General features: G+C 47.5%; 1 protein-coding gene across 1 annotated transcript in view; it reads left to right on the top strand.

The window, feature by feature from the left end:
* The first annotated feature begins 240 nt into the window (after positions 1–240).
* Positions 241–12,697, top strand: part of GPAM (glycerol-3-phosphate acyltransferase, mitochondrial) — a 55,316-nt gene continuing 42,859 nt past the window's right edge. The window contains exon 1 of the mRNA XM_036898433.2: positions 241–423. The gene's annotated coding sequence lies outside the window, so the exon portion shown is untranslated. The remainder of the gene's footprint in view (positions 424–12,697) is intronic.

The raw sequence follows: 12,697 nt of genomic DNA, 5'->3' as shown, positions 1-12,697 counted from the left end.
GCCACACTCCCTTGTCAGAAAATCCCCACCCGACCCAGCCAGGAAGACAGCGCCACAGCATCATTAAATAATAACAAGCCCTGAAGCTCACCCCAGAAGCCTGGGTCTGTTTGTCCTTGTGGTCAGAAGGAAGCATGTGACTGGCTAGCCCAGCTCGGCCTAGCGGCCCTTATCTCTGGCTGGTTATTATTTGATTAAAGAGGCTTCTCCTCCTGTGCTAGGACAGTCTACTGCCGCCCGGGGACTTTCCTGAGGTTACTACCGAGCACCCAAAGTCCTTCAGTCTCTGGCCTTATGAACAGGCACCCAGAAGACCTTTATATTCAACCCCTGACACAGACCAGGCTGTCTTCTCCCAAGTCTTGATCAGCTAATCAACTGGTTGGAAGTAATTCTTCAAACGCCAAAGAGTCAAAGATACAGGTATTAAAAAGGTTTTTGGGGGGGTTCTAATTTCTTAGCAAGTCATGACATTAAAAGTGGGAGTCGGATGGAGGACTGGACAGCAAAGTGAAAAGCAGGAGAGGCAGAGAAAGTGAAGGAAGAAAGCAGAGGAAGAGAGAACCCAGAATCTTGAATTCTGCAGGAAGGCGAAGCCAAGGCTTTGCAGCTGTCTGTCACGCAGCTGGAGAGGTGTGAGCATGTAGGTGGTCTATCACGTCTGTAGGCTTTTGCTCCCCAGGAAATCCTTTCTGGGGTCTAGCTACTCTCTTGGCCTCCTCATTGTCTTTTCCCCTGGCTCAGAATCCCAAAGTCCTGAGAGTTTTGGACACTTTATGAGAAATTCAGTCGTTTTAGTTTGAAATGTCCTCCAATCGGATTTGCAAATGGGACATGGCTTTCCAAAGGCTCTGCTTGGCGGCACCAGTCCTCGTGATGTTGGCCACAGAGAAAGGAAGAGCGGGGCCGAGCCTCTCCTTTAGGAGGATTGGTTTCCCACTGTGTCTGAGATCTGTGTTTAACGTGTGCTGTCTGTTCCCATCCCCATCATATTCCCAGCTCAGCCGGGCCTTGAGTTGGCCAGGCAGCTTTACATCAAAGGACTTCTTCACTGCAGATGAAAGCTGGGCTCCTTGTGGGGCCAGCAAGGATCTAACCACCTGGGTGAAGATGAAGATGAAGGACAGAGGAAAGGATGGGCTCTGTCCTCTCTAATTGTTAGGTTTGGCTGGAGAAGCCTGAGGAGGGGAAATATGATGGAAAAGCAATCATTTATATTATTAAGTGGAGAAGAATGTTTGTATGGTAAATTGGAAAGAAAACTAATTTTTCCCTATGCATTTAGATTAGGAAGGAACCACGCCAGTTGCATTTCCTTTGTCTGGTTAGGGGGGTTGTTTCAATTCCCTAATGTTTCCGTGCGTGTTGTAGTAATCTGGATAACAATGCTGCGTCGGCTGTTTGTACCTGGGTTGGACCTGCTTTGCTGGCTGCGGTGGTGTGTTGCCGAGGCTCTGTCCCTCAGACCTTCTCCCCATGTTGGAGGACTGACTACTTTTGGGTTCCCAGGGAGTTTTCTCTGTTGTGGCCCTACTACATGTTTGGAGGCTATTCAGAGTAATTAGTCTGAAGGTTCATCAACATGAATCCTACTTCCCCTTTTAAATTTAAGAAAAATGACAAGAGGTGAAGGACAAGCCCAGAGCAGGGAGTTATACTTCCCAGACCTGACCCTTCCTCACTCTTTCCAAAGCCCTTCCTCCCTTTTCTATCTGCGGCCTGGGTTCCCCTCGCCTCTCTGGCCTCCTCCCTCACCAATCCCTGCCTCTGTCTTGCCACCCAGACTTGCTTTCTCTGCACCCACCATGGCTGGCCTTACTGCATCTTCTTTCTCCCCGCTCCCCCCACCCTCCTGCTCTGGCCAAGTCAATAGATTAGTCAGGTTTCTGAGTAAAGCCTCCTTTTCCAGCAGTGGGTTAAGGTCCCTTGGACTTCACCTTCCTGGACCAATAATCCTAATGTCCTGTGACTTTTCCCCCCTCATTCATTACCTCTGCTTTACTGGCAGCTCTGGGAGGCAGGGGACTTGCTCCCAGCCAGACCCCCAGTCTGACGCCCAGTAGGCCCTTACTGGTAATAACAGCTAACACTGGCAGCACGCCTTATCCCTGCCTGTTCTAAGTGCCTTACATTGTTAACCTAGTCCCCACAACAAGCCTATGAGGTGAGTGTCAACCCATTCAGCAGATGAGGAAAGTTAAGAAACAAGTAAACACAACAAACAAGGGACCTTAGAGCCCATGATTTCGCTCCTATGCCATGGTGCCACTCTGGTGCTGAAAGAGTGGATCAGAAACATGTGAATGATATCAGGCCAATGGTCAGAACGTGGCCACTCTCCCATGCTGGCCTGATGGTCATTCAGTCGGCCGGGCCCACTGCACACAATGCAGGCCCCGGTTACGGGTGAGGCTTTGAGGATACTGTCGTTAACAGCCACAGACCCGGACCTAGGGGCTTTCAGTCCTGTCCTCTGTCCTCTCTGAGGATCTGTTTTCCCTCTCAGCCTCTCACCTGCCTTTGTAGCCAGGTTTAACCACATATGGATTTCTGCCTGAAGGTGGAGAGGCTCTAAATCAGGAGTTTGGTCCAGCCTTGAAGGACGTGCTTCAGGAGACTAGTGCTGGCTGGCCTCTTGCAGTGGGTTCAGGCACTGTGCTAGGGCCTTGCCCTGATGAATCTCATCTCTCCTCCTTGTGAGGCAGACGGGTTAGCATCATCCCATGTTTTAGAGGAACGAAAAAGGCTAAGGGAACATAACTAACTTGCCTGCACTGGTAAGTGCAAGAGCCAAGACTCAGTTTCTGGCACGTCTGGCCTCAAAGTCCATGGCCTTCCCATGGATCAGGGGCTTTCCCAGACCTTGACTGTTGGGCGCACTGCCTTTTGGTCTCTTCTAAAATTCCTGTCAGGAAAATACTCCTGTTTCACTGTCTGCCTCCCCAGTTGCTGAGAGGGGTTCTCCTCACTGCCGTGGGGGCCTCAGCCTCATCTTCCCTGCAGGGCCCCTGACCTGGCACCGGGCCTGGCAACACTGGCTGCCTGCCTGGGGACCCTGGCTCTGAGTTGCCCTCAGTCCTGAAGTGACCCCTTCCCCTCTCCTCCTCTCTCAGGGAGTGGTCTTGGGGCATCTAGTCCTAGGACATCACAGCCCGAAAACCCTAAACCAGGGCCTTCGCCTAAGGGAGTGTCAGCCGGACAGCTCTGTTAGGGCAGTACAGTGTGGGGCAAGGGTCGTTCAGCCCCACCGCCGAATTTTGCTTTTCCACTTGTTACCTTAGTTGTCTAAGCCCCGGTTCTCTCATCTGTAAATGGGTGGGATACTTCCCTCATGGGTTCCTTTGAGAATAGAGTTTCTGTGTTCATTAAATATCAGTGTGTGCCTACTGTATGCGAGGCACTGGGATATAGCAGAAAATGCAGAGAAAGCTCCCTGCCTACAAGTGTAACTTGTGGAAGTTGCACTTGAATTGGGAGGTGATAGGCATAAAAAAAAACCCACAAATAAACAGGCCATTTCCATCTGTAATGAGAAAAAAAAAAGAACCTAAATTGATGGTCCAGAAAGGCCTCTTTGTTGAACCAACAGCATGTGAGCACCTAACACACCACCTCAATCAGGATGCGGTAGGTGCTTGGTATGTGCAACCCTGGTCGGGCCCTGTAGCTCTCTGGGATGCAGAGCCTGTGAGTCAGAGAGGGGGCAGACTGAACTAACCTGCCCATCTCTGGCATTTATGATTCCTTCAATCCACAGCAAGGCAGAGCCAGATTAAATGAGGCCCTCCGGACTCCCTGTCCAGTGCTCTCTTCCCCACAGTCTCTACTGATAGAGAAAGTCTGTGTGCAAACTCAGACTGGGCAGGAAGCGGAACTGGCCGGTCCTGCCTCCTAGAATGCCCTTTCTCCGTCACCTCCTTCCTACTCCCCAGCTGGAGCCCCATATCCTCACTCCCCTAGGGTCTTTCTTCTCAGATGAAAATCTCTAAGCCCCTTCCCAGGGTCAAGGGACAGAAAATAGGTCCTCTGTGTCCTTCTGCCCCAAGCTGCCACATGTCCAGCCTGGATGATTAGCCACCTGGGGCAGTCATCTATGGTGGTGAACTTCCTGGCACAGGCAGGCTGGGAGAGGGACGGGAGCTGAAGGTTAGAGGACGGACCCATTGTCCTCCTTGGCTGCCCGTGAGTGCTTCGCAGCCTGCCCCCTTCCCCACCCACTCTGTCCCCCGTCCCACCACCCCCAACCCCTGGGAGCACCATGTTCCATTTGCTCTGCACATAGTGTCTTTTGTGAGCTCTCTGGCCAGGGCTTTAGCAACAGCACTTGTGAAGAGCTGGTTAGCATTTTTTCCAGACAAAGCCAGAAGGTCTGGGAGGTGATGGGAAGGCTAAGCTTGCCAAGAGTGATGAAAAGAAATGATCAGTCTCGGGCTCCTGAAAGAATGGTAATGTCAGCATCTTCAATTCTCTCCTACCTTCCTTGTGGGGACCCTGTGCCCTTGACCTGCAGAGACATATCAGTTCTCTCTCCATCTCCTCTGCCCTGCCTGGGGCCTCACTCTTGCCTTCAGCTGTCTCTTAGCCAGTCACCACCTGTGCTTGCCAGCCATAGGGTTTAGCAGGACTTCCCAGGGACATCAGTGTTTCAGCCATGATTCCTGAAGGAGGCAGTCATGGAGAGAAGACAGGCAGTAGGATCGATACTTCAAGGCACACACTGTCATCACATGAACTCAGGATCTGAAACCCTGTTAGGTGCAGGAGTCATAGAGGATTAGATATTGAGAAAGGAACAGAGATGCTATACATTACACCAAGCATTCCCCAAGAGGCTTTGAGTTGCTAGTTGCACCCCAAGGCAACCCACCCCCAGTAGGTCATAAAAGAAAAATGGCAGGATATTTGCAATGGGAAGTCCACCCTCACCATTCAGTTCCCGGAGCCTGCAGCCTTGCTAAGCCGGCCCAGAAGGAGCCTGGTTCCCCAGCCCTGAGCAGCATCTCACAGGTGTCATGGGGCTCAGGGCTGACCTGCTGTGGTAGAGCTAATGAAGACGGCCTGTGGTCACTCCTGGGCTCTCACGCAGCAGGGGGGCTCTGGGCTCTCATACAGCAGGGGGCAGGAGCCCCCCTCCAGCCCTGCCCTCCCCTTCCCTCAGGGCACTTGCTCAGTGAGCTTTGCATTTGGCCTCCACCCTGCCTTGTGGGGCTGGCAGCAAGTTTAGTGGAGGCTGGCTCTGTGTTTTGGGCTTCAACGTCCTGCCAAAAATAAGGCTGTCTAAAGAACCTCCCAAAATGAGCCTTGAAAGAAAGCGACTTCCATTTGCCTGTGAGCTGGACTTTCTCTGCAGGGCAGGGTGGTTGCTCTGGAACTTAACCCTGGGGGCTGCTGGTAACAGTGTGGATGGTGTTTTCTTTGAGTCAGTTCCAAAAAGTGACTAGGAGAAACAAAGGCCAGGGAAAACTGAAATCCCTGGGACCAGAGCTCTTCTCTAATTTGGCAGTGGGAGAACCAAGGGAATCCAGCAGTAAGCAGGCGGGAGGCCGGCTACTCCCCACCCCGGCCCCGCTCCTGACCAGACAGCTGCAGGAGCCCTGGCGGACAAGTTGAGCCTTCACTCAGTGGTCCCCTGGCCCCTCCCTGTGGCAGCGCCATCCTGACCTCCATCACTCTCCCCTTGGGGCACATTTTAATTATCTTGAGGGATGATGCTCAGGGTGAGACTGCCAGGTAGGATGGAGGTGGGGCCCCTGTCTGCTACAAAGGACATACATGATGAGACAACAGAAAAACGATCTCTCTAATCCTGAGGGCGTATGGGTCTGTGAATCGGCATTGTGTGTCCCTGGTGCCTTACCATTGCTCCTTTCAATGGACCCTGGCTACACCACTATCTCTGCCCCCCATCCAATTAGCTCTGTGACCCAGGGCAACAAAACAGTTTCTGCTCTCAAGGAACTCAAAGCCCAGTGGATGAGATGGGTAATTAAACAAGCAGTTTAATGTAGCATTACAGTGTGGAGGGTGCCCCAGAGAGCCCAGTGGCTTGTTCTCAGAGCAACTCCTGTCCCCGCAGTCCCACCCTGACCCCTCCCTGTCCTTGCCCTGGAATACATTCTCTGTTCAAGCTGGGTCTCAAACCTAGTTGTCTCCAGGCAATTCCACCAACTACTCACATTACCAGCTGCTCTGTGATGTTTTTCTGGTATAGGGTGATGTATGAACTAAGGGCAAAGTAGCAAGTCTTTAATACAGCTATGTGTATTCAATTTGAGAAACTTTCCTCTGTTCTGAGAGTCTGTCCTTTCTGCTTGTTGAAATGTTAAAATGTTCTTTCTTCTACGAAGTGATGGAATTTGTGGATTGCCAGTTTATGTTGAGTTTAATTTTAATATTTCCACTGGGCAGAATAAAAAAGTTAGTATCCTTTAATTTATTACTGCACTGTGATAGCTCAAAGTCTGGGAAGCACTGCCCAACAAGCTGCTTGTCACCAAGGTTAACACCTTGTCCAGACCAAGCAGGAGCCCCTGTGTCTTTCTCGGCGCCTGATTTCCCGGTCTGTAGCAGAGTGGCAAAGCTGACATATTCAAATTCTACTCACTTCCCCCAACACTTAGCAGGCTGTGGCAGCCAAATCCTTAAACAGATGCTACTGTTTTCTTGGCGCCCCAGGCTCCTGTATGTTTAATGTCTTGAGTATCTGGTTTCTGGGCCAAACTCATGAAAATCTAAAGGGGAATTATCCATCTCAGAAAGCAGTTGCAATGGAAATAAAAGCCGTTAGTACTTAGTGTTATCAGGATGTTTAATTTTTCATTGAAATTTCAAGATAAAAATTGATCTTCAGAGTTGTGTTAACCCAGACCTCCACCTTCCACTGAGATGCAGCCTAGAGACTGCTGGAAAAGATGCCAGTTCCCTGGCTTGGGGTAGCCTTTTAGTTCTCCCCCCACCCCCACCCTCACCATCTACCTGCTTACTTTAGGGGATCTTGTGATCAAAGGATCTGCTTTAGGTGAATGAAGTCCCATACTTGTCTGGTTATTCTGCAATTTTAGATGTGGTGCAGGGCTTTGGAAGTCCAAATCCCAATAATATAAGTGGTAAAGTCCAAATTCTTGGACTGTAGTTAAATATTTCTGTGTTAAAAGTTGTTTAAAATAAGTAAGTCATGCTAGGCCTAGATATTTAGCTGTAAGGAGGGTTTCGTTTTGCATTGTTGGCTTTACTCTCTGATGGCGATTGCAAAGGAGACTCATGCTGGGAAAAAATGCTTCTTGAGGTCAAGCATGCACCTTATATGTGATATTGGCGGACACCCTCTTCTCCTCTTGCCCATCTCTCCCCTGGGACCCAACATAGATCTTGGCACATAGGAGGCCAAAAATTGTTATCAGTAGCAATTATAATGCAAATGATGAATATATTTTGGAGAGCATCTTTTCTGGAAATTTCTACCTCGACCTAATAGGACCACTTAATCATTAATATTTTTAACATGCCTATTTAATTATTAAAAGAAAAAAATTTGTTTCAACTTGATCATTCTGTTTTGGTTGACAACCCTGAGAAAATGAGGGAGGGGGAGTATGAAGCTGGTGGGCAGCAAAGGCCTCTAGGAGAGCTCTCTGTGGTCTGAGTCTTGGTTGCCTAGTTCTCTGGAACTTTCCCTTGCTCCTGATTCAGGGGACGACCCAGACAGGAGGAACAGGCTTGGTCCACTTGAACTTGCATAATTATGTGTGGTTTGCCTGGACTATTAGACCAGCACAATCTTTTCCCCTGTACCCATCGCCCCTGAATCAGGCAGTCATGTGGCTGCTCAGGGGCTTGAGGTTTGGCAAGAACACTGTAGAAAGTTGCAGAGGATAATAGATCACAGCTTTGCCATCAACCAGTCGTATGGCCCTGGGAACAGCTCCTGAGATCACTCTGGGTCATGGTTTCCTCAGCTGTTAAAATATGTTATATTAGGTCAGAATTCCTCCACCTTAGCACTACTGGGTCAGATAACTGTTTGTTGTGGGCCTGTCCCTGTACATTCTCAAACGCTGAGCAGCATCCTGGCCTCTAACCACCAGATGTTAGTAATACTCCTGCCTTTTTTTTTAACAACCAAAAATATTTCCAGACATGTCTTCCAGGGGGGAAAATCACCCCCAGATGAGAACCATTAGATCAGATGATATTGGCCTCAGTTGGAGAAACCACAGTAGGAGTTGTTAGTTCATCCTACTTTATTGAGCACCTTACCCTGTGGGAGGTACTGTAAGGTTTTGCAGGCTAAATAGTTTTTACAGATATTCTATTGAGAAAGTACCATCTATTTTCATGAAAATCTGAGCTAGTGCTAGGATAGTATCTACACAGGCATTGAGGTAGAGTGAAAAGAAGAGATAGAAATCCTGTTTGGATTCTTACTAGCCTCACCTGTAAAACATCAGCTATACACATTATTGTCAGCATCTAATGCTCAGCGTATATAAAAGCACTTAGATCACTGTAGACGTGTAATAATAAACCTCATTTCCCCCCTCACCACTCCCCCTGAGAGAATCAGATTAGTGCAAACCATTACTTTACCAGCCTCGCTCTGCTATCTGCCAGAACCTACCCTTTTCTCACCATGGCCCCCAGGCCCCTCTGGTCAGCCCAGCACTGATATGCCTTCCTAAAGATCTCCAGCTGTTTGTTACAAGGAAAGAAGCCAGATTGTTGACTTGGTCCATCCTTGAAGGGGTTGCCTCTCCTTAGCAAAGAAAAGGATTCTCTAATAGATTCTCCAGAGATGTGAAGATTCCATTGCTTTAAGTTTGCTTTTGTATGAAAATGATAGTAAGGAACCAAGGAGAAGACAGTCCTACTCCGTGAAATATCAGCCCTGCTCTTCCTGGGCATTGACTGGGCCATGGTTTCTGCCACCTCCCCTGGGTTCTAAGTGTCTCAGGAGCAAAGACCACACATTGGACGTCCATGCAGCTCTGCACCATCTCTTCCACGGCAAACATCTTGGTTTGGTAGCCTGGCACCATGAGAGGCAGTATGGTGCCGGAAGAAGGAATTCAGGGACAGGGAGTTGGAACCTGCATTTTCCTCTCGGGTCAGACCCTGAGCAGGGGCTACAGGAAACATGAAGACGTGAGTTCTTGAAAAAAAAAAAAAAAGGTTTAGGCTCTCCTGAATCTCAGTTGTCATATATGAGAAGTCTGCAATCGCAGGAGTCCCTCCTCATGGGGAAGTTGTGAGAATTAAATAACAGAATGCGTGGAAAGCATATGGCACAATCCTGATAAATACTAAGTGCTCAGCAGCAATCATCTTTATTAATAATGTGTCATCTTAAATAATAACTATAAATAATAGTAAATACAACAGATGTTAAATAGACAGCACACAGACAGATGTTTGGGTGGGTGAAAAGGCTTGATTGGCTCATTTTGACACTGACAGGTTCAGAAAGGGGAAGTAGGGGGAAGGGGTGTCCAGGACCTCAATGCTGGTTAATGGAAGAGCTAGGACAGATCTTATATTTCTAGATTCCCCTTCAGATGCTGGTTATACTATGCCGGGGCTGATTTCCTGTGTTAAAGGAAAAAAATGGACGATGCTTGTTAAGCACACTTCATTCAGGACCATCAGGATAAGGATAGGGACCGCCTTGATGGGATTTTGCAGTGGGGGAAAGAGATTGGGCTCAAGCTTGAATATAACACAGGCAAGTAGGAACTGATAACCCTGGAGCCGGGTGGGGGAGTGTCAGTAGATGGAAAATTACTAAAAAGAAACATCAGTAGTTGGGGATTCTGGCTAACCTGACCTACCATGGTTCCTTGCTAAAGACAGTCCCGAGTGGTCAGACAACACCTGGGGGGTAATGGAGGATAAGGAATCCAATCAGATATCGAAGGTGGGGTTCTGGTTATATGGACTGAGCAGGCTGTGTAGGTCATCATTCTATGTATGCTGTGCTAGAAGGGGAGGATGGGGGTAAAAGAAAAGCACTTAAATGTGTGCTCTGTGTATGGGGAGATTTATCTTTTTACAAAGATAAAATCTTGCTAAAACTGGATTTTATAAGGAAGTACACAGATAGACTAAGAGAAGTTTCAGGAGCCTGACTAAAGTTTGAATGTTTTGCACTTGCTCAAACACTTAAAGCCCATGTTTAGAAAATTGTATGTGAATTGAGGAGAATGGCACTTACTGGCTTAAGAGCCACATGCTGTTTCCAGAGAGCATTCTTTCTTCAGGGTAAGAGAGAGATGAATATTTTGTCTAACATGTTTCTGAGGACCTCAGGCTGCCCTGGAGAAAGCTGTGAACAGGAGGAGGCCGAGCCCCTGAGGATCCAGCCACCCCAGCCCGTGGCTAATGTACAGCCAACCAGCAAGGAAACCACTGCCTTTCTCCTCCTATCTCCCACTCTCCCAAAGTTCAGCCCTTCCCTCCCAGCCTAGGGAGGGACTAGGAGTTAAGCTTTTGCCGAAATGCTGATATTTGGTCTTGAGAGCCACTGAATGATTATAATAACTGGGCAGAAAGAGTGTTCACCTTCCCAAAGAGGCTGAAGGAGATTTCTTGGGGCCAGCTGAGACGTGTGACTCATATCTTGTCTTTCGCTTCTTGCCAATAACTCATACATTTGCTTGGGAAGGAAAAACTGAAGGTTTCAAGTTCAGTGGCTGAAAGAGGAGGAAGTTTAAACAGAGTGAGTTGGTACACTTTGCTCTTCAATATTGAAGGTTTTGGGCTGGCTTGGGATGAAAGTTTATGTGGTTCTGTTCAGTTGTTGACATGTGGAATCACGTATAATTACAATCTGAATGGAATCTTGGTTAAAATGGAATAACTTATTTGAATTAAACTCTACTGTAGTCTTCAATGATGGTCATCATTCAGTCAAGAAGTTGAATCAGTAGAGTCATAGTTCCTACCAGAACCTTATCTCCTATTTTTCCTTATCTAGCTTGAGTTTATACACCTGCTGTTTTTCATATTTGAAGAGGGCTCAGCATACACAGAACACACATTTAAGTGCGTTTCCTTTATCCCCTCCCTCCCTTTCTAGCATAACATGTATAGAATGATGACTTATAAAGGAGAAAGCTGCAAATTATGACCCTGGGGCCAAATTCTGCCTACCACTTATTTTAGAAATAAGGGTTTACTGACATTCAGCCCCATCTATTTGTTTAGGTATTAGTGATGACTGTTTTCATGCTACTACAGAGTTGAGCTGTGACAGAGACCATATGGCCTGCAAAGTCTTACATATTTACTATCTGGCTCTTTTCAGAAAAAGTGTGCTGATTTGGAGTATGAGTGTTGAGTCAAACATGTCTAAGTTCAAATCAGGTCTTGGGTACTTAGTAGCTTGTAACAAGCTAGGTTTGACATTAGAAGAGCTGCATAACCTCTCTGAAACCTATGATCTGTACAATAGGGATACCAGATACATACCTACCTTGGAGGGTTGCTATGAGAATTCAGTAAGATAGTATTTGTAAACACCGATAGCCCTCTGCCTGGCACAGAGTAAATGCTTGATAAATGGTAGCTATTGTTGATTATTTTTTCCTTTAGCCAACAAATGTGTATCAGTGCTTTCCCTGTGCTAAGACTGGGGGGGCTACATTAATGATCAAGACATAGAAGGTCCCTGATTCTCATGGAGCCCACATCCTAATGGGGAAGATAGACAATATGAAGAAAACAAATCAACGGATTATTTTCAGACCATGGTATGTGCTATAAATAAAATAGGATGATATGGAAGAAAGTGACAAGGTAGGGACAGGAAGTTGCTAACTGAGCTAAGACCTGAATATAAGAATGAGTCAGCCATGCAAATATCTGGAGAAGAAATATTCCTGGCAGAGGGAACAATAAATACAGAAGTCCCAAGCCGAGGATGAGCTTGGGATGATCCAAAAACAGAGGGATAGCCTTGGGCAGGGTGAGGGAAGGGAGAATGGTAGAGGACAAGGGACCAGAGGTTGACAGAGGTAAGAGCATGTCCACATTTGCAGGGTCCAAAAAGATTTTGGAGGCTGGGGTGCAATCTGAGACCGTAATGGGGCAGAAATATAATCAAGTCCTTGGCCTCATTCCATGACCGTTGTTGAAAATACATTATTCTTCCTCTTTGATCTCTGGCATTCTTCACTGTTGGAAACAGGAGATGAATAGGAGCCTAGTGAGCCCCAGGCAGAGTGGCAGCTTTTGGTGGTGGCAGGCCAGCCACACCGCCCGGCTGACTGCAGTCAGCTCACTTGGGCTTTTCTCTTTACAGCACCCCGACCCACCCAGAAGATCGGGCTGATGCCACTACCTCTTTGAAATCATTCCTTATCAGGAGCCTTTAATGCTTCTCCAGGTGGAGCACTTAAGGTGAAAATCAGTTAATGTAATCTTAAAACACTCTAATAAATTTCCAGCAACATGAGACCACCAGATAATCATTTTGTCCCTAGGGTCACTTAGAATTCACAGCTCAGTTCCCATAATTAGCATTTCTCTTGTGTCTGAATCATTGAAGAGGCGTGAAGAGCCCCAGAGATAATATTTTACCTGTTTGAGAGTAAAGAAAGCTTTAGATAGAATCAGTTACCCAAACTGCCTCCCGAGTTGCTAATAATAGTGGCCATACCAGGCCACACCATGTGCTTCCCAGTTTGGAAGCACTACTGCACGT

The sequence above is a fragment of the Manis pentadactyla genome, chromosome 8 (assembly GCF_030020395.1).
Source record: "Manis pentadactyla isolate mManPen7 chromosome 8, mManPen7.hap1, whole genome shotgun sequence".
Taxonomy (NCBI): Eukaryota; Metazoa; Chordata; class Mammalia; order Pholidota; family Manidae; genus Manis; species Manis pentadactyla.
The sequence above is the reverse complement of the archived record's forward strand: the minus strand, read 5'-3'. Positions and strand labels throughout refer to the sequence as shown.